The sequence below is a fragment of the Eubalaena glacialis genome, chromosome 1 (assembly GCF_028564815.1).
Source record: "Eubalaena glacialis isolate mEubGla1 chromosome 1, mEubGla1.1.hap2.+ XY, whole genome shotgun sequence".
Taxonomy (NCBI): domain Eukaryota; kingdom Metazoa; phylum Chordata; class Mammalia; order Artiodactyla; family Balaenidae; genus Eubalaena; species Eubalaena glacialis.
Genome location: NC_083716.1, coordinates 238,235,091 through 238,257,737, shown reverse-complemented (window position 1 = coordinate 238,257,737; position 22,647 = coordinate 238,235,091). Strand labels below are relative to the sequence as shown.

The window sequence follows — 22,647 nt, the reverse complement described above, 5'->3', positions numbered from 1 at the left end:
AGTAACTAGAGTTCAGGAGGCACTGAGGAGCGTCACCCATGAGTAAGGATGATCCAGCAACATACTGCACTTTATAAAAACTGAAAATTGCCTCAAATCAGCTTACTACCTGATTGTATTAAATTAGTCTGCCCCGAATTTAATTGCCTGTCATAAGCAAAAGTAAACTCTCTCTGGAGGAAGATAACATCATTCAGAGCCACAACAATTTATGATCAAAATGTCCAACATTCATTCAAAAATTACTAGACACACTGGACATGGGACCAAGAGAGAAAAGTCACAAGAGAATAATATTGTGAACAAATTCAAGTGTCCATCAACAGTAGAATAAATAAAATGTAGTATATTCATATAATGAATTGCTACATAGCAATTTTTAAAAAACAAACTATTACTACACAAAAAAGCATGACGTATCTCAGACACAATGTTGAGTAAACATGTCAGATACAAAACAGTACATACTATGGGATCCATTTATAGGAAATGCATAAATAGATGAAACTATGCCATGATGACAGAGGTCAAAAAATTGGCTGTCTTTGAGGGAAATATCAAATGCAAGGGACATAAGGGAGAGTTTGGGGTGTTAAGCACTTTAAATGTCCTGATATGGGTGATAACTATTTGGATATGGAGATAGATATAAATATAGGTGTGTGTGTGTGACAATTCATCAGGCTAAATAAACACTTAGGTAACTTTACAGTCAGCCCTCCATATCCATGGTCCCACATCCATGGAGTCAACCAACCACAGATCACGTAGCACTATTATAAATATTTAGTGAAAAAAAAATTAGTGTGTAAGTGGACCTGTGCAGTTCAAACCTATACTCTTCAACTGTATATGACTTTAAAAGCAGATCATACACAGCTGAAGAGAGAATTAGAGAATTAAAAGACAAGTCAGTAGGAACTTAAATACAGAAAGAAATATGTAGACGAAAAATACAGAAAATCATTTGAGAGAAATTTGGAACAAGGAATATTTGACATGCGAACAAAGGAAAAATAACAAGGTGGTAGGTAGATTTAAGCCCAAATATATCAGTAATTACAATGTAAATTTAAATATATCAATTAAAAGACAAATTATCAGATTGGATAAAAATACAAAGTTCAGGGCTTCCTTGGTGGCGCAGTGGTTGAGAATCTGCCTGTCAATGCAGGGGACATGGGTTCGAGCCCTGGTCTGGGAAGATCCCACATGCCGCAGAGCAACTAGGCCCGTGAGCCACAATTACTGAGCCTGCACATCTGGAGCCCGTGCTCCACAACAAGAGAGGCCACGATAGTGAGAGGCCCGCGCACCGCGATGAAGAGTGGCCCCCGCTCGCTGCAACTAGAGGAAGCCCTCACACAGAAACGAAGACCCAACACAGCCAAAAATAAATAAATAAATAAATAATTAAAAAAAAAAAAAAAAAAGAAGAGACATGGTCAGACTTGCATTTGGATGGATGTTTCTGGGTGAAAACAAAATGAGAGAAACTATGGTGACAACATGTCATTTATACAGTCTGGTTAGAAATGTTTCTCCCCAATGTTAATCTTCTAAAGAATAAAGAGCACTAGCCTTCCTTTAAAAAAAAAAAAAAATACAAAGTTCAACTCTATGACACTTATAAGAGACATACTTAAATTATAAGGATACAGAGAATGTGAAAGTAAAAGCATTTTTTAAAAAGATATACCATGCAAACACTAACCAAAGGAACGTCAGTGATGTTATACTTCTATCAAATTAAATTCAAAAGCAATAAGCATTAATAAAGAGATATTTTAGGGCTTCCCTGGTGGCGCAGTGGTTGGGAGTCTGCCTGCCAATGCAGGGGACACAGGTTCGAGCCCCGGTCCGGGAGGATCCCACGTGCCGCGGAGCAACTAAGCCCATGAGCCACAACTACTGAGCCTGTGCATCTGGAGCCTGTGCTCCGCAACGGGAGAGGCCGTGACAGTGAGAGGCCCGCGCACCGCGATGAAGAGTGGCCCCCGCTTGCCGCAACTGGAGAAAGCCCTCGCACAGAAACGAAGACCCAACACAGCCAAAAATAAATAAATAAATAAATAAATAAAATTTATGGGAAAAAAAAAAAGGAGATATTTTATAATAATAAAAGGGTCAATCCACCAAGGAGACATGACAATTCCAACTTTCATGCACCTAATAATATAGGCTTAAAATATATAAAGCAAATATCCACACAAATAGAAGTAAAAATAGATGAAACTGCAATCAAAATGGATTATTTTAACAAACATCTATGGATAGAATGGATAGAATAAGAAGCCAAAAATATCAATAAATATACAGAAGATTTGATCAACATGTTGAAATCTCACCAATTTCAAAGAATTAAAAACATACAGATCATATTCTCTGTTTTCTGACTACAATGGAATTAAGCTACCATTGGGGAAAATTTTTAAATTCCAAATACTCTTTTAAATAACCTATGAGTCAAAAAGAATTAATAATGGAAATTAGAAATATTTTGAAATTAATGCAAATGAAAATATAAAAACAAAATTTATGCGACTAAAGCTAAAGCCATACTCAGAGGGAAATTTTATAACTTTAAGTGCACATAAAAGAAAAGAAATGCTAAAAATCAATTATCAAAGTCTCCATTTCAAGAAATTAACAAAGAACAGCAAACTAAACCCAAAGAATGAAGAGAAACAAAGCTTAGAGGCTTATCTAGAAGAGATTTGTGAATGTAGCTTCTGTCTAATGGCATAAACCCCAATGAGATTCACATGTAACCCACAATTAAATTAGAAAAAACACTGCCAGCCTAAACTGAACACAATTAAATTAGAAAAAGCACTGCCAGCCTAAACTGAAAGGGACAGAGGTAGCCCTAAATTAAAGGAGCCAGTTTGACCCCAAAAATTCTACTGGCAGGTATAAGGCCGTGAAAACCACTCCACCGCAAACACGCGTTATCCTTCACAAAAAAGGAAGGATGACTCAGAGGGTGGAATCAAGAGGCCAAACACTATGAAGAATCATTTCCAGGCCTTGAAACCTAATCAAGGAACTGCAACTTGTGTCCAACTAGACGTTAGAATTGCTATGGACCAGGGACTCCTTTGTGCCTCCCATTTCCCCATTTTTAAAGAGAAATATCAGGGCTTCCCTGGTGGCACAGTGGTCAAGAATCTGCCTACCAATGAAGGGGACACAGGTTCGAGTCCTGGTCTGGGAAGATCCCACATGCTGCGGAGCAACTAAGCCCGTGCGCCACAACTACTGAGCCTGCGCTCTAGAGCCCGCGAGCCACAACTACTGAGCCCACACGCCACAACTACTGAAGCCCGCGTGCCTAGAGCCCACGCTCCGCGACAAGAGAAGCCACCTCTATGAGAAGCCCGCACACCGCAATGAAGAGTAGCCCCCGCTCACCGCAACTAGAGAAAGCCCGCGCACAGCAATGAAGACACAACACAGCCAAAAATAAAAATAAATAAAATAAATTTATTTTTTTTAAAAAAAGAGGAATATCTACAGTGGTGGGTGATCTTATGCCTATCTGACCATTGCATGTTAGGTATAGGAAGCAGATAACTTTCTCTTACGTCTCATGGATCCAAAGATGGAAAGGAACTATACGCCCAAGGAGCTGTCCTTCAGGAACTGTATTTGAAGAGCCTCAGAGAGGGGCAGCAAACTTGGAGGAGCTGAACCATGCATGGGAGGAGAAGGGTAAGGTGGGTGTAGCTGGGGGAGGATGAGGGGTCGAGAAGGATTGGAGGGGGTGTTAAATCAAAGAGACCTGAGCCTCCCGTCAAGGGCTGGGAAAGTCTACTCTGCCGCTCAAGGGAGGAGCTGGAATGCCGCATGGTAACTGGTGTGGATACAAGAAAGGGTGAAAAAGCAGGGCCAGGCTTCAGCTGAGCTCCGATCAGTACTTCCAAGTAACCTAGCCCACATCTTTCACTGGAACGTCTCAAAGGCACCTCAGATTCGATATTTCCAAGACCCAGCCTCGTCTGGTTGCTTCCATCTCAGTGAATAACAAGACTCTACCTGGCTGCATACAGCAGAAATCTAGGGGGCACCTTCCTCTTCCTCATCATTATCCAATCAGCCACCAAGATCAGAAGCTCCTGCCTCCTTAGCAATCCTGAGACCTGCTCACTTCTCTCCATCCTCCGCCACCATCCCGCCAACCACCACGGCAGTCCAGGCCGCCTGGATCAAAGCTGGCCTCGGGAAAGAGCCAAATCGTCCTGCCCTGGACGTCAAGGCTGGCTCCCACAGCCAGTGTGCTCTTTTCAAAACGCAAGGCCCCTTGTGACTTCCCTGCTTCAGCCATTAAGTGGCTCCTCAAGGCTCTTGGGATGAGGACCAGAGTGCTACCCTGGCCCAGCAGGTGCTCCATGGTCTCCACCTGCAGCTGGAGGGGCTGAGGGGAGGCAGGCAGCCAGGCTGGCAGGAGGGAGGAACGAGGTCGCTGGGCGCCCTTCCAGCCCGGGCCTCTGCACAAGCTCCCCGCTCCCTCCGTGCTCAGACCAGCCCCTGGTCGACGAAGAATTAATCAGCCGATCTAAGAAAGAATTGGAAATTTTTATTTGAGCCAAATTTGAGAATTATAACCTGGGAAGAGCATCTCAAAAAGCTCAGAGAACTGATCCACCCGCTGGAAGTCAAGGCACAGTTACATAAGTTTTTTGAGACAGAGGGCTGTACTTCGAATGACGTTATCATTGACAGTTTACAAAATCCAGATCTAAGTGTCATCCTGGTGGGTCATCTGACCCCGTAAGATCAAGAAGGAGTGTTATCTTTTAAGGAGCTGTCTTGTTGATGCTGGGAGAATGCTGCTCGCTGAGGCTGAGTGGGTATTCCTGCCAAGGGAGGAGGTCTGGTCCATGCATAATGCAGACACGCAGAGCACAGTGGGGGAGAAGCGAGGCCAAAAGGCAGGGAAGATTTTTTATGTTTAAATGTTTCTTGCCTTGCCAGAAAATATGAATTTTATTTCACACTCCTCTCCTAACAAACTCCTCCCTAACATCAGATTTCTGCAAAGTGCAGCTTCCTGCGGGGAGCCCTCTCACACACACGTGCACCACACGCACACACAAACACACGGCTCTGATGCACGCCTGATTAAACAGTGCCCCTTTCCTCAGCATCCCTTGTTCGGGTTCATTTAACCTCCGAAATAAGCCTAAGCTGTGGACAACACACGTGCTCAAGAAGAGACACAGGCCCAGGGAACTGAAGCGAAACGGCCGAGGTCACAAAACTGGGGACAGTTCCCTCCCGCTGAAGAAACAGCAGGGTCAGTTCACGTCTGATTCGTGGAGGGAAAAAGCCTATCAGGAAAGTACATCTTACCTGGAAAATGATGCTACTAAGAACAAGCAGAGAAGTAAAATGCTGTGATAGGGGTTCCTCACTCTTAAATTCCTTTCTTTCTCTCTTTTCCCCCACTGTTCTCCTCCTTCCCTGCATTCAGTAGCTGACCTGTCTCCCTTTAAATACTTCCCAAGGAGGCAGCCTCAACAGTCTTTCCCACAGATTTGAAAATTCCCTGCAATAAAAATGTCAAGGGTGAAATAAGACAATGCATTTTCTCAGCCCTACATCAGGCCAAATTACATATTAAAGGACCAACATCTGAACAATAAAACTCAGGATAAAAGCCCCCTTCAACTTGCTGGAACCCTGGCGGAGGTCTGGGTTAAACGGAGTGGGCGATGGAGCTAAGGCTGCCATTCTTCAGGGTTTTTCTTTGTACACGGGCCCAACTCTGCTTGGCCCGTCCGCCAAGCCCCTCCCCTCCCCACACCTCGCTCCCCCGCCAGAGTGATTCAACCCTGGAGAGGCTCTGATGAACTGGGGCGGGGGCGGGGGGATTGATTACTGAGAAACTCTTTTTTCTTGCCAGAAGGCAAAGCCTGCATAATGCCTACTCAGAGCTCCTCCAGCAGAGGACAGGTACCCTGGGGGCCGAATGTCCCTGGGGCTCTAGAAGTCGCAGCTCTGCACTAGGTACAATGTACCTGCTGAATTCAATGAAAGATTGTGATCACAAACACCCCAAATAGACCAGCTCTGGCTGCGACAGCACAGCCACCCTGGGAATCCGGGCGGCCTTGGGCCCGTCCCCGCACATCTCCCCCCCGGGACAGGTGGGTGACTGGCCCTCCTCAGCGCCCCGTCTCTTTCATCAGGGCAGCACTCACTCCTGCTTCCCACGGATGGCTCTTTGTTTCTTAACTTTCTCATTTAGGAGAAAGGATGCAAAGGCTCCTCTGCCCAAAGTATCTGAAAACCCTCCTTCCGTCCAAACACCAATTTGCACTTTCTTCTTCCATCGATGAGGCACTTTCTTTCCTGGACTTTTGTCATGTTAGAAAGAGGAGAGAATTGCCCGAGAGGCTCTGACTGCTGGGCACCAGCTCTGGGTCTGTGAAACCCCTCGGGAACGCTGCATCCTCTCTGCACCTGTGCAGGATAGAGTCAGGGCCCAGCCCAGAGGGCCAGGTACAAGCCCTACCCAGGCCACCTCCCATCCCCGAGAGGCCCCATGACAGGCCAGTGTCACAGCTGGATGACATGTTGATTTACATTTTAAGGGCCTTTGGGGAAAAATGCTAATTGTTTCTAGAGTCAAACCAGACATGTGCAGGGACCCTGTGAAGTGCTGATCCCCACGATTTCATGCTGTTCCGTTACTCATGAAAACTGGATTCAGTCTCCCAAACTCCCCATGTTCTAATCGCCAGAGTAAATTCAATTTTCCCACTTCTGTGAGCCTTCCATAATTTTGACTTTTGCCATCACAGACAAGAATGGGGAATGCCAAAGGTGCTTAAGAGTCGTTCACCAGAGACAGCCCCTCCTCTTGATTTACAAATGAGGAAAGCAGGACCCAGAGCATAGATGACCTTCCCAAGACTGGAGTCCCAGTTGGCCCCAGACGCACAGCCCCACAGCCCTTCCTGCAGGTTCTCTGTCCATAGGAAGACTCGCTTTAGAGCAGGTGTGTTCATCTCCTTCAACATGAAGACCATACAGGGCTCAGACACTGTGACCAGCCCCCAGCAGTCTCTGCTTGACATCCTGGCTCTGTAAAGCTATTGCTTTTGTTTTTCATTTCGTTTTCTATGAAGATTAAGATAACGCTTGAAATCTAAGGTGCTTTTAAGTATCAGTGACAAGGCGACCCTGGGTTTAGGGCTTCCCCTGAGATGGCTGATGAGCTATGATACAGACGTAGTCTAAAGGAAATCAGCACACACACATCCTGCACACACATCCTCTGCACTAGACCTCCTCCCCCTCCTCCTCCGGTGTCAGCAGAGGTCTAGTGCAGAGCCTAGACTTTCACCACTGCCCAGGGTAGCAAGGTAACCACCCTGCCACCCCACACCCCTGTGGCTCCAGGCGGGGCATTCTCTCCATCCCCCACAGTGTCAACAGAGGCCAAGAGGGGAACCCGGATTTCCACCCCACCTGACGAGGCCACACTCCCTTCTCCCAGTGACAAGGTGGCAGAGGTTGCCTGCTAAAACAGATTTAAGTAAAATCCTGAATACCTAAAATGTCTGGGATACAACTGAAAATCACGAGTCATACCAAGGAAATCTCAACTTGAATGAGAGAAGATAGTCAACAGATGCCAACACCAAGATGACACATGTGCTGGAATTATCTGACGAGGATTTTAAAGCAGCCATCATAACCATGCTTAAACAAGGAACTACAAATACACTGGAAATAAATGAAAAAATGGACACCTCAGCAAATAAACAGAAGATATGAAGAAGAAACAAATGGAAATTTTAGAACTGAATAGTATAATAACCAAAGTTTTGAGGGTTTCTTTTTTTTAACTCACTGGATGGCTCCACAGCAGAAAAGAGAAGGCAGAGGAAATAACTGGTGAACTGGGAGAACAACAGAAATTACCAATCTTAACAAGAGGGAAAAAATACTAAAAAAAATAATAATAACAGAGCCTGAGGGGCCTGTGGGACTATAATGAAAGATGCAACATTCATGTCATCAGAGACCTGGAAAGAAGGGGGGACTGATAAATCCTCAAAGAGACAATGGTTGAAATTTTCCCAAATTTGGCAAAAAACAACAAGCCTACAGACTCAAGAAGCTAAACAAGGACCAATAAAGGATAAACCCAAAGAACTCTGCACCGAAACACATCATGATGAAACTTCTGAAAACTAAGGACAAAGAAAAATCTTGAAGGCAGCAAGAGAGAAACGCGTTACCTAAATGAGAAAAATGACTTCAATGATACGATTTCTCATCAGCAACCACAGAGGCCACAAGGAAGTGGGATGATATTTGTCAGGTGCTGAACAAAAGTGTCAGTGAAAATACCTTTCAGAAATGAAGGAGTAACCAAGACATTCTCAGATGAAGGAAAACTAAGAGAATCTGTCACCAGCAGACCTGCCCTAAAGAATGACTAAAGGAAGATCTTGAAATGGAAAGGAAATGGTAAAAGAAGGATCTTGCAACATCAGGAGGGAAAACTGAACAACAAAAGGTAAAAATATAGGTAAATACAATACATCAGGCTTTTGGAAAATATTCTGTTAAACATTCATGTTTTTTCAGGCCTTTTCAATGGTTATCATTATCAGAGGCATGGATGGTGAGCACCTGGGAAATAGCTGATACTTTTTAAATTTTTTTGAAGCTAATTTAGAAGAGTTTTATTCAGGTTTCATAAATAAAAAACAATGTCTCTCTGATTACTTTGTTTGCTTCTCAAAATACTCACCATCCCTATTTATAGGTCAGATTTCCCACTGACAGAATTACATACTCATAAAAACTTTAATTTTATCCCCAAGTTTATTCCGAATAGAATTGCCAGATCTAGCAAATAAAAATATGGGGTGTCCAGTTAAATTTAAATATTACATGGGATGTAGTTATACTAAAAATCAGTTGCTGTTTATCTGAAATTCAAATTTAACAGGGCATCCTGTATCTCCTGGCAACCCTATAGGGCTTAAATCATCAGCGTCTATAGAACAGAAAAACAACTCTCCTGGAACCTCAACCTCTCTCAGCAAGAACCTGCCAAGGGATCCACCATCTCGTGTCGGCACGTATTAAACAATAAATAAAGTCCTTCTTCAGAAATGTCCCATTTCCATAGATGAGGAAGTTTGGGGGTTAAGTTTTAATTCATAAGGGTAAAACTTATCTGCTCCCAGGGACCCTACAGAAGAAACGAAAAGCTTTAGAGCTACCGCCCTGCAGAGGCCAGCTGGGGTGGGGGGTTGTATAACGCAGACTCCCTGAGCACATGCCCCCAGCCCTGATCTACACACATTCACGGCACAGACGTGAAGACCAAAGCCTGTACTCAGACCCTTACGACAAATGTTCAGGGGTGAGGTCACAGGCCTTGGGGAGCACAGGGGGCACCGTTTAGCTGGGAGGGAAGGGAAGGCTTCCCAGCAGATGTGGCATCTCGGGGCGGGGGCAGCCCCAAGAGGGTTTCCAGCACAGCTTGTGAGAAGGAGCATGGCACGTGGGGGGTGGAGGGGGGAACGAAGCAGCTCCATGTGACCAGGGGGTGGGGGTGGGGGCAGTGGGGCCACATCAGAGCTGGAGATGACGAAATTTACATGGGCAGGTGGGAGGCGGAGCCACATTTGGGAAAGCTCCTTCCAGCTGTGGGGGAGGATGGAGCGGAGCAGACAGGAGGCGGGATGCTCTCCCAGCTGGCGCAGGAGCCGCCAGGGGTGGACACGGGCAAGACGGAAGGGGAGAAGGGGGGCAGGAGGTGACGCAGGGGGTCAAGGTGCACCCACCCAAGTCCTGTTTAGCAGATTCTTCCCTTCCACAACGTTCTCTGAACCCCTGCCATGTGCCGGGCATGGGCCTGGGGGTCTTCCCTGCATTGCCATAGCAACGGATGGGGGAGGTGGGAGCGAGCTGAAATTGGCAACGCTGGTCCACCAGGCTTTTCGAGGTCTGTCCTCAAGTCGCCCACCCTGGCCATTACTTGCACGTTAAGTGTGGTTTTATCTCACACACCTGGAATTCCATTTGGGTTTTTTTTTTTTTTTTTTTAATAAATTTATGTATTTATTTTTGGCTGCGTTGGGTCTTCCTTGCTGCGCACAGGCTTTCTCTAGTTGCGGCGAGCGGGGGCTACTCTTCGTTGCGGTGCATGGGCTTCTCATTGCGGTGGCTTCTCTTGTTGCAGAGCACGGGCTCTAGGGCTCACAGGCTTCAGTAGTTGTGTCACGCGGGCTCAGCAGTTGTGGCTCGCGGGCTTAGTTGCTCCGCCGCATGTGGGATCTTCCCGGACCAGGGCTCGAACCTGTGTCCCCTGCATTGGCAGGTGGATTCTCAACCACTGCACCACCAGGTTAGTCCCCCGTTTGGGTTTTATAGGCCATGAAACTCGAGCTCTCCCATGTCCTGGGCCCCTCGGTGCTCTAGAGCCGCCCTCAAACCCACAGCCCACCACAGCTTGGCTCAAGCTCCTTCTGAAATAGTATGGATATCACATTTGGATTTCAAAACCATAAATGCACAGTTTCCAAGCCCCCTCCCCAGGGATGCTGGCCGTGAAGCCAGACACCCCAGACAGGAGACCCGGGGGGAGAGGGAGCCTCGGGGGACACACTGGTGCACAGTCACCCGGGGCCAGACGGCCTGCACGTCAGGGTCTCAGCAAGGGGCTCTCCGGAAGCTATTTCAATCCACAAAATGATTTCACTTATGCTGAAATACATCATTCACCGGCATTTATGAGGCACCTACTGGAAGCCAGGCCCTGTACGAGGGGCCAAGGATACACAGCAAATGAATGGGCGGCCCCTTCAGAACAAAGGGCACTGGTTTCCCCAGAAAACACCAGTTGTTACTGCAACTTACTTCCCCAAAGAATGGCCTCTTCTTTGGCCGGGAAGGCACTGTGACCGACATCCAGGCACAAGCAGACGTGCAGAGCTGAGGCCCTGGCTCAGTCCCCGCCGCCATGTGGGGGGGCGTGACCACGGCGGGCCACGCCCCCTCCTCCCTGAGCCTCAGCACTGGTGAAGCCAGGCTGAGCCCAGGGCCTTCTCCGACCAGGAGGGTCAAAGCCAGTGTCCTCATGCTGGGGCCGCCATTCCCCGACGCTCACAGTGGGGTCATGTCCCTGATGCATGTAAAAAAGGCCGTTAAATCATCTGCCCTCTGTCCTTGGCCCAAGGATAAGCCACTTGAAACCACGCAATAGGCTTTACTCGTGTCATCAGTACATGTGTCTACACCCACGAGCACCTTGCCCTGGACCTTCGTGTACATCGATGTGCAGGACACAGCCTGGCACACACGCCTGCAGCACACAGGAGACGTGCTCACAGCAGTTCCTGGCCAACATCAGGGCCGGCTGCCCGCTCCAAACAAAGCCGGCGTGGAGGGAGTGTGGACCCTCATCCACGCAGCAGCGCCCTCCTCGCCGCTTGCCGTCAGCACGGGTCCCCACATACCTTTTTCAGCACATCTCCCATCCTCCTGGAGCATATATTTTCAATAATAAACAGGACCAGAAGTTCCAACTGTCCCTCCTCAGACACGTTCTGAGTACACGCCTCTGGCTGACTCACAGTCTGCACATCAAGGCTAAATCCAAGTAGAAAGCAAACTATTAGATGACACGTCCTTGGGACAGAGATTCTTCCACATCCCATCATGTATCAACTAAAAATATTTGATAAAGAAGCTCTGAGTTAACCCCTTTGAGTTCTCCCAGGCAAGAGGGCCAGAAACCCTGCCTCGCCTTTTCCAGCTTCTCGAGGTGGCTTTCTTTGGCTCATGGGTGCATCACCCCAACCTCTGCTTTGTCATCACAGCTCCACCTTGACTCTCCTGCCTCCCTCTTATAAGGAGAAAATCCAGGATAATCTCCCCATGGCAAGATCCTTAATTTAATGCCATCTGCAAAGTTCTTTCTGCCCTACTAGGTAACATATTCACAGGTTTCAGGGATTAGAGCACGGACATTTTGGGAGAGCCATTATTCTGGCTATCACAACACAATAGAAAGAATTTTTAAGATGAAAACTTAAGCATAAACAATAATTGGTAAGTTACATGAAAATACGAAGCCCAGATAAACTGTACTCTGTTGCCCGGATGGTAGCCCCCGGAAGCTAACACAAGCCTTGCTTTGCAACCCTGTGAAACCTTCAGGATATGATCATTAAGACCAGGACTCCTGTGAAGACCATAATCTGACACACACTTCAAACGTGTGAAAGGAATGCAATCAATGCCAGTTCACTGGTTTTCTTTATGAATTTGCCAGCCCTCTTTGGTGGTTCTCGGAGGCGCCCCCAAAGGCACACGCTGAGAAACATCGGTCTGCAGGCTAAAATCTAAACTCATCTCCACGGCACGCTCTCTCGTGCTCCATCCCGCTTCAGTCCCCGCTCCTCTGCCCCAGCACCCCAGCCATTCTGAACCCGCAGAATCTCATGACTGCACACTCTCGAAAAGCCGCTTCCCTCCTCCTGGGACACCAGTCCCGTCCCGGTGCCCTGAACACACCCCCGCAGGCTTCCAGAGTCTGCCAGGCCACACCTCCGCACCACGCGCGACAGAGCCCTCATCCTAGGGGGCCAAGGGCGTTTCAGGGACCTGCATGGACCATCTGAAGGTGTCAGGGTGTGGCCAGCATCAAGGGACTGTGGTACGCAGAGGCCCGAGAGGGGCAGGGGCACAAACAGCGAGGGGGAGGCGGGGAGGCCACAGGTGGAGATACAGGGAGTGGAACGTCTGCACACCCAGGAGAACCGTGCCCAGTGGAGGCGGCCTCTCTCCTCGGCCACAGTGGGGAGGGGACGGCAGATGGAGCTAGAAGTGGAGGACTTGGAACCCCCCCCGACCCCCCACAAGCCAGAACACCCACCAGGGGCAGCAGTCAGAACTTGAGAAATAGGTTCACTGGAAACTTGTGGGGTTTTACTTAAAAGCAATTGGCAGTTTGTACTACTCTCAGTTTTCCAATCATGCCGAAGGCACGGGATTGTGTGGCTTTGTTTTTCTTCTTGCTGACTGAATACAAGGGGTTTGGTGTCACAGCTCTACTGAGAGATAAACCGACTGAACAGTAAACTGCACACATTTAAAGTGCACAGATGGGTACACCTGACACACGTGCACCCCGTCACCACACTCCAGGCAGTGAACACAGCCACAAGCTCCTTGGTGACCCCTCTCTCCTGCACCTCTCCACCGCCCCACGCCAGGCAAGGCTGGGCGGCTTTCTGTCACTAAAGTTTGCATTTTCTAAAATTTTATATAAAGGGACTCATACAACATGTGGCCTTTTGTGTCTGGCTCCTCTCGCAGAGCATGTTTTCACGGTTCATGTTGTTGCAGTATCACTAGTCTGTTCCTTTCTATGCTGGGCAGTACTCCATTATATGGGTTTTCCACAGTTTAGCTCCTCTCCTTGATAGATACTGAGATTTTTCCAATTTGGGACTGTTATGAATAAATGTGAGTATTTGTATACAAGTCTTTGTATGGACAAATGTTTTCATTTCTTTGGGGTAAATCCCTAGGAGTGGAATCGCTGGGTCCTATGGTAGGTGTATGTTTAACTTTTTAAGAAACTACCACACTGTTTTCCAAAGTGCTAGTGCCATTTTACATTTCCACCAATAGTGATGACTCCTGACTTTTTGCCCATCTGTTACGTACTGGATTCCCACTGTGGTTTTCACTTGCATTTCCCTGATTACTACTGGAGTGGAACACTTTTCATGTGTCTGTTGGCCATTTGGATTTCCTCTTTTATGAAGTTCCTGTTCAGGGCTTTTCTATTCGGTTATCAGTCTTTTTTTATTGATTTGTAGAAAATTATTTACTTATTCTAGATGTAAGACCTTTGTCTCATCCCAAATATCTTCTCCCACTTAGTGATTTGTCTTTCATTCACTTTATGTAGTGTCTTTTGATGAACAGAACTTCTTCATTTTAACGCAAATTAATTTATCAATCTTTTCTTTGTGGCTTACGAATTTTGTGTCTTTTTTAAGACTCTGAGGTCATGAAGATTTCCCTATTTTATGTTTTTTTTTTTTTTTTTTGCCATTCTCGTGTCTATCAATAAATGCACCTGGAATGGACTTTTTAGTATGGTGAAATGTGGAGATCCATTTTCGTGTGTGTGTGTGTGAATATGGATCCCCGTTGTCCCAACATTATTATTCAACAGACCATTTCTCCCGTTGTTCTGCAGTGTCTGTTTCATCATAAGTCAAGCACAAGCACATACACATTGACCTATTTCCGGTTCTTTGTTCTGGCCATTTGTCTCCCCTTGTACATAACCCCATTCTCTCTCTTTCGCTTTATACTAAGTCTTGAAATCTGGTAGAGCAAGATCTCTCAGCATCTCCTTTTTCTTCCAGAACCTGTTGACTAGCTTCATCCTTTTACGTTGCCATATAATTATTAGAACTGTCTTTTCAAATTCAAAAAGAAACATGTAAGGATCTTTATCGGGATTGCATTAAATCTACAGGTCAATGTGCAGAAATTTGACATCTTTTATATAGCCTCCTTATTTGGTTCTTCTCTCATGTTTCCCAAAGTTTTCTTACGTGTCTTTTGTTATACATATTCCTGTGTACTTGATTTTTATGCCATTGTAAATTGCACCTTTTTAAGTCTTAATTTCTAATTTTCTGGTTTTGGTGCACAGAATGCAATTGGTTTTATAGTTGATTATGTATTCAACAACTTTAAAAACTTCCTTATTAATCTAAAAATGTGCCTGTAAGTAATTTTGGATTTTCTACACTTACATTGTCAAATAAGTTCTGTTTTCACTTTTCTAATTCTTATATCATTTGTTTATTTTGTTTGGTTGCTAATTGCCTTAGTGGACCCAACTCAAAAGTAAAGCTTTAAATTTTTCACCGTTAGTTATAATGCTTGCTGTGGGTTTTTTATAAATAACCTGTGTCAGAACAAAGACATTCCCTTCCACTCCTAGTTGCCAGGGGTTTTTTATTAAACACTTTTTCATCTGTTAACATGATCATATCATTTTTATCCCTTAATAAGCTGTAAATATAGTGAACTATATAACTTATAAATATGGCTAGGTAAGGCTAAAACACACACATACACACACACACCTATGCCGAAGTGGGCACTAGCTCAACACATGAGAAGTTTATCACCTGTTTAGCCCAGGATGGAAGCTGGATTGGCAGGAAGCTCTTCACACGCCACCACCTGGTAACTCCTCCATCCCCAAGGGGCCGGTCATCATCCGCACCACCCCACCACCCGGAAAGCAGAAGGGGAAAGAGACGGGGAGGAGGCCCACGTGCTCTCTTCCTAAAAGCCTTAGCCTGGAGGCAGCACTCCACTGGTGAGGAGGTCACCTGGTCACAGCTGGGTGCTTCGCGGTGACAGCCCCATACTATGAAAGAAGAGCACAGATTTCGGTGGAGAGCCAGCGGACACCAATATAAACCCAAGGTGGTCTTAACGCATCATAGTTTATATATTGCTAAATCCAGTTTTCTGAGATTTCTTTAGCATTTTGCATCCATGCACATGTGACACAGACCAGTATTCTTTTTCTCCTGCTGTCTTTGCTGGGTTTTGCCATCGAGGGTGAGCTAGCGTCATAACATGACTTCGGTTGTGCCGGTGGTAAACGCGTGGCCTCTCAGCCCTGACACCACTTCCCACTGTCCTGCTTCTGGTCCAGACCACGTCTTCCTTGCAGCTGGCGCAATGTCAGGTTCTGTAGGTAGAGGGAGCTGGAGGGACACTGGAAGAGCAAGTTTCTCCTCCTTGTTCCCCGGGTGCTTGGCTGGAGCGCTGTGTACCCAGGAGCTCGCCTCCCAGTGAGCTTCAGGGCACCTGAAGTGGCTTCCTGGTGGGGAGCTCAGTGGCACCCCTGTAAGCAGTTTCCAGAGGGTTCAAGGGCACTCCCTGGAGGGCTTCTCAGCAGCTCACCAGCAAGCCCAGACACGGCCCAGCAGGCTTCTAAGCAAAGTTGACAGCACCTCCCTTCCCCAGGGCAGCTTCCAGGTGAATCACGTAGGCACCCCAGTGAAGGACAGGGGGTCGCTGGGGATAGAGGGTCCCGCCTTCCACTAGCTCAGAGCTCTTGCCCATCAGTCATACGGACCATCTCTGGCCCAGATCAACCCTGAGAACTTTTCTGCCGTCTGTCTGTTGAGTTAAAACACCACCACCATCTCCAACAAGGTGTCAATCCAGCCTTAGGGAGGGCTCCCTGCCTTCCACATTTGTTCCTTCCGTGGGTACTCTCCCTTGGGGTATTCCTTCAAATGCTCTTTTATCTCCCTGGAAATAGTTAATAATCCTTATCTCAAACCTTCCTTGCTCATATTATTGTGTGGTTACTGTCTGCTGGACTGGACCCTGACTGATACAGAACTGGTACCGGGAGTGATCACAGGAGATAGACTTGCAAAGTGGGATCTGGGAATTGATCTGTTGTGATTTCAAGCTTAAGCAGTGTTGAGCTCATTGCCAGTGGGAAACGGGAAGCTAGTAATCCACGGCATGCCCCCATGCACCAGCATCAGAATTAATGAAGCCTTCGCCTTTGGTTGCTTGTGATGAAGTGCTAACTGAAGCAAGTGACTTGGAGCGCCTGTGGCTACTGAACCCTTTTTTTTTTTTTTTTTTTGAATGGTAGTAAAGATGACTACAGGAAGTACGGTATGGGATAGAGCTTTGAGTGCACTAGAGTGCATATAGAGAGAAAATGACAAGTCATGGTGACTTAACTCTCAGGACAAGTAACAGAACCAGAATACTTCAATAAAGAACCTCTTTCTTTTCTTGCAGTCATAGGGCTGATATTTCTAAAAATCATACAGAAAAGTTCATTGTATTGCTTGTGAGCAGCTAGATTCAGTCTCACCAGTATCTCAAGGGAAAGTCAGGCACTGACTGAGAAAGGGTGGGAGCATGAAACTGGGAGTGGGGACATCTGGTTAGATCCAGGGAACTGATCATCCTAAAACCCCAAGTTGTTCTAAGCCTCCCCCGCCAGTAGAGGTCGTTTGTCCGTGGCATCTTCCTTTGCTTGAAAATCCGGTGACACCCTTGCCAAGGGGAGACGCCTTGAAAAGGGACACCTATTCTCAAGACCCAGCACAACTACCCCCGTTGCCACCAGACACATGACTAAGGTCAAATCACAGCATGCTCCAGTGGGACAGGAATACACAAGGCTCCGGGAAGGCTAGCTTACCCACCTAGAAAATGAGCAAGCCTTTTCTAATATATACCAGAAATATGGGAAACACGTGTGAAGTGGATTCTAAGGGTGTCAGACCACGGAGGGTGGAACATAACACTAGATCAGGCCAAATTTACGGATGATGGTAAAGGGACTAGAGTCCAGATTTAATGCACGCACTTGAGCAGCTGGAGGTTTCTAAACAACATATCTGACTGTTTGACTGAGACTTATCCTCAAAAATGGCCTACGTTTAGCTAGGCTGAGATGCCACAGCTTCCCTGGCATGGAGGAGGGAATCCAAAGGCCTAGGGAGATAGGAATGTTGGACTGGATTCATCCCGTGTGACCTGCACCCCTCCCTCCCAACTACGGACTTCCGGAAGACCCAGAAGACGCTCCTTTCACTAGGGCACCGAGAAACACATTAGTAAGAGGAGGACTCACCTCCTTGGAAAGCTTCGGGACTGTTCTCCTCGACGGCATGCATGATGGTGGGGATGCTGCCACTGACGTGGGCTCCCCAGTTTCAATGGAGATGATGGGATTCCAGAGGAGCAGAGGCCAAACGGCAGGCATCGACCACCAAAGGCAAGGGGGGTGCATGCACCAAGAAAGACAGCAGATGTGTACCCGCAATCAAAACACCTTGGTCCCCAGGGATCTTTAACAGTGGTTCACTGAACACGGTGCCCCTAAGAATAAGAGTACTGACTGATCTATAAAACAGGGGGACAAAAAAAAAAAAACCTTTAGGCGTAAGAGCCAAAACCCTGACCTGAGTCACCACTGTGGCTAGGAACTGCCTCTCACCTGGTTCTCAGACCCAAGTCAATTCACAGGCCAGACCCCTTGACTGCAGGGGAGGCTGGGTCTGAGACCCCTCCCCCAAGCCTTCCCAAATCCCAGCTCCACCGCTCAGCTGTGATACTGGAACTGGGACGATGTTAAGCTGGTCAGGAGAGGGTGCTGGAGGGATGCTGGGAAGAGGGGGGTTTCTCTTCGTAGTTCCATAGTGCGTCCCCTCTTTCTAAGCCCCTAGGCACCTGGCTGGCATACGAGACACCGGTGGAGCGTACCTGCTGCAGTGGCAGCGGCACCCAGCAGGCAGCTTCCCGGTTGAGCTCCTCAGGTATCCTAACAGGCTTCCCAGAAACTTCAACTTCCCCACAGGCAGCCTCCCAGCTTTCCCCGGGAGTCCAGCCTGCTCCCGCCAGCTTCCCACCAGGTTCAACGGAACCCCCTGCAAGCAGCTTCCCAGCGAATTTCTCTGGCATGCCAACAGGTGGTTTCCTGCCCACCAGCCTTGGCCCAGCAGCCCAGGGCAACCCAGTGAACCTCTCGGCCCTAGAGTAGGTGCAACCACTACAGAACCTTTATATTATTTGCTGACAGTAAGCTTGGAGAGACACGCGCCTGGAGGCCTGGAGAATTTCTGTACACTCTCATTTTTCAGAGCCAGAGTTACCAGCACACTTGTGAACATGTGTTTAAAAGGGGCACACTGCCCCCTAACTTTGCCACAGTCTCCCCTGTTCCCTACTATTATGCCTAGTGTTTCTGCACTAATTATGGCTCCTACAGGGCCCCTGTAGGTCTTATGGTCGATGACACATGCCTACCGGGTTCTTAACCTCAGGAGATGAGGCTCCTAGAGAGGTGCTAGGAAAAAGCTTCCCCTCAACAGTGCTGGGGAATGTGGGACACCCCCTGGACACAAGGGACCAAACTCATACGGCTCTGAGATGCACTGGGGCTGTCACACCAACCACCCCTCCTCAGCGTGATCTCTGTGTCCAAAAATAATCCTGCTTTCCAGGCCATGGGATTAAGCCCACTAAGCTTCAGTCATTCCCTGAAGGTCTTGGGCAGCAATACAAACTAAGCCAAAATGAGACAGAGCTCTTCCCTGTCATTTTCTCTCCCCCTCCCCACCCGCCCCCTTAACGCTGGCAGACCCCCAATCCTGTTCTCAACTCACCCTACACAGTAAGCCGAAATCCCCAGGTTCAAGGTGGCTTCAGTAACAAGGCCTTTATTTCCACACCCAGCAGAATAATGGGAGGCAGGCAGTTCCCTTGGAAGTCTGACTTGGAAGCTGGACAAATCCATCGAGTCACATGAGGCCAACAATGTCCCTGAAAAAAGGTAAACCATCCCTGAGAGCCACAGAAAGGGCCCAGCTGAGGTCCTCCTAGCCAATGCTGGGTCACACCCACGCCCTAACTAGTCAGGAAGGAGATGAGGTCCATCAACAGGCCCAGGCTGCTCATGGGTCCCTCCAGGGCCTGGAACGAGCACAGGTGACGAGTCCCTCCCAGCTGGCAGAGTGGTGAGATGGCTTCTGCCACGGGCACTGACAGCGAGAGAACTCTGGCAAGGGCCCCGGGCAGGTGAGAGCGCCCGAAAGCTCCCCACACACCTAGCACTCGTCAGGAATATCCCGTTCGACCCTATGAAGCTCAACTTCCAGCCAAGGGCATCCTCACAGAGGCTCCCGCAGCTCATCTCTGGCACGCGTCCTGTTCCGCTGAACGAGGAGAGACCACGTTCCCTGCACACTTAAGGCGTTTCCCCAGCGTGAACTTCCTGATGCTTTACGAGGTGAGGCCCTTGACTGAAGGTTTTCTCACATCGGCCGCACTCAGGCCTCTCTACGGCGAACGTTCTGCTGCTGAATGAAGAAGCCTCTTGGGTGGAAGGCCTTCCCCCATCTCTGCATCCATGAGGTCTTCCTCGAGGGTGAACCTGCCAGGGGTGAATGAGGTTGGACCTGCAGCTTAACGCTTTCTCACACTGGGCATACTCAACAGACTTCCATGCAGCACAAGCTTGACGTTTTGGCAGGAGGTTTTCCCACGTTTGCTGCACTCCTAACACTCTTCTGGGCTGTGAACTTTCCAGTGTAAATCAGAGCACACCTTTGGCAAAATGCTTTCATTCCATGCATTCAAAGGGACTTTCTCTAGTATAAACTTTCTGATGCCAACTGAGCTTAGAGATGTCGCTAAAGGTTCTCTGATATTACTGCACTTATCAGGCTTTTTTTTGGGGGGGGAGGGCGGGGGCGGTGCTGCGCCCTTTGGCTTGCGGGGATCTTAGTTCCCCGACCAGGGATCGAAGCCGTGCCCCATGCAGTGGAAGCGCGGAGTCCTAACCACCGGACCGCCAGGGAAGTCCCAGGCCTTTCTGCTGTGAACCTTCTGGTGCCAAACAAGCGTGTATCCTTCGCTGAATGCATCCTTCCCACGGTGGCTGCACTCATAAGGTTCTTCTCCAAGGTGGATTCTCCGCCGTTGAAAGAGGCGGGGATTACCTACACTCAGACCTGCCCCGGTGTGGCGGCCGTAGGCTCCCTCCCACTTGCCGTACTGTCCGGGGTGAGCGGCCTCCCAGCCTGCGGCGCTCCTGCCGGCCTTCCCCGTCCTGGTGCTGGAGGAGGCCGGCGCTGGCGGGGACCCGTCCTCCCCGCACACTGAGGGCTTCTCTAACACGTGGACTCCACAGTGCCTCGCCACGAGGCCCTACCCTGCCCGCCTCTGCTGGGTTTCTCTCGGCTGGGCTGCTTTGGGGCCGGGAGCGCTGAGGCCGAAGCCTCTCCCACTCTCCCACACGCCTCCTCACTGCAGCTTCTGCCCGCGGCGGCTCCCCGGTGCTCAGCCAGGAGCAACTCGTCTTTCCAGCCTGGGCCACACATCTCAGGGAACGCGTCCAAGCAGACAGACCTGCGAAGGGCGTCCTGAGACGCGCTTACAAAAGCGCCCCGCTCGCCGGTGCCTCCCGCTCTACCCCACACCGACCACCCCGGGGCCGCAGATGCCAAGTTCCCCCACATCCAACCTCCACGCAGCAGGCGCCGGGCCACTCCTCCTGGGAGAAGCACAGGCCACATCCTCGGAGACCACGCGGCCCTGCCGCCAAGGGAGCCCCAGCCGAGAATCCTCCAGGGCCGCCCCACCCAGCTCTCGGGTCCTTGGGTGACGGCCGACCCTCGAGCCGACGGGATCCCAGGAGGACGGTTCCGGAAGTCCCGCCCCCACCTCGTCCACACGCACAGGAACGCCCCCCTCCCGGGCCCTCATTGGCCCTCCACCGTCGTGACGTACATCACAAGGGGCGCTGAGAAATGGCGTTCTCACGTGGGGCGGGACTTCACCTCCTCTTAAAGGAGACGCGCCAAGATTTCCGCGTCAAGTACTCAAATGCCACTTCCTTACCGGCAGTAGCTGCCCCCGCGGGTGTCCGAGTACTTCAATAAGTTAGGTAAATTCTATTTTCTAGGAATGTGTCCATTTCCTCTAAATTTTCACATTTACTATCGTAAAGTTGTTTATAATATACCCTCTTATCTTTGTATATGACCTATAAAATTGCCCTTTTAAATTTTTAAATGATTTGTATGTCCTTTTTGTCTTGATTAGTCTCTCTGGAGGTGTGTCCATTTTTTCCTTAGAAAGCAGCAGCTTTGGGCTTTGTTGCTGCCCTCTGTTGGTTGTAATGAATTCTGCTCTTTATTATTTAGCTTTCACCCACACACACTTCCCCACCCTCCATCCCAATAGCGTTTATGGTATAGTAGGTGCATGTTATTAGGACTGTGTAAATACTAATCACAGCTGAGGCATCTAGTATTACCGTGGTGACTTTTTCTTTCTTGCCCAACCTTTTGTTTTCCTTGGAGTTATGTCCCTTGGTTTCCTAGGTACTTGTCAATAAATCAATCCCAACTCCTATCTAAACATGTTCAGAGACAACAGGCATTCTAATAATTAAGGCGTCTCCTCTGGGGCCTCAGCTCCTCACATCTAGTCTAGATTGCGTGCCTCTGTGCCTGATGCACAGCTGTCATCCTCAAGGCTTTCACTGTGCTCCTGGGAGTCACCCTGCCTCTTTGTGTTGGTTCCACAGTTCCTGAATACCAGGTTTTCTCCTTTCTTGGTTTACCCCTTTGTTCTGGAAGAGTACATCCTCTAATAGTTTCTTAAGAAACGGTGTGTGGAACATACATTTTTTAAAGAAACTACAAGTCTTTTGAGCATGACTTTTATATGCATTTCCTTCAGAATTCTGAAAGGTCCCAATTCCTCTGTTATCCAATGTGACATTTGAGGATTCCAAAGCTATTTTGATTCCTGATACTTTGTATGTGTCCTGTTTATCCGCTCCAGAAGTTATAGAATCTTTTCTCCCCAGCATTCTGAAATTCCACAGTGATGTGCCGTGGCTGGTCACCAGCCGTGGTTAGTACTTGGCCAGTCCTTGTAATTCGGAAACATAGCCTTCATTCTCAGAATTTTCTTGAATTATTTACTGGAATCCACTGTTAGAAGTGTGTGATTTTCTTTGGCCACATTCAGTATTGGTATCTTTAGGTGTTTCCTTTTAGGCTGGTGAGA

The 22,647-nt window shown here is 48.2% G+C and overlaps 1 long non-coding RNA gene across 3 annotated transcripts in view; it reads right to left on the bottom strand.

Moving 5' to 3' along the window:
• Window positions 1-21,263, bottom strand: part of LOC133101511 (uncharacterized) — a 49,369-nt gene extending 28,106 nt beyond the window's left edge. Inside the window, exons 1-3 of one of the 3 annotated variants that reach the window (XR_009702652.1) lie at window positions 19,233-21,263; window positions 17,699-17,970; window positions 15,005-16,344 (exon numbers count right to left, since the gene is read on the bottom strand). This is a non-coding gene — a long non-coding RNA (uncharacterized LOC133101511). Of the gene's footprint in view, window positions 1-15,004; window positions 16,345-17,698; window positions 17,971-19,232 lie in introns of those variants that run through there. The other 2 variants (XR_009702651.1, XR_009702650.1) reach the window with 2 other exon arrangements.
• Window positions 21,264-22,647: the final 1,384 nt, after the last annotated feature.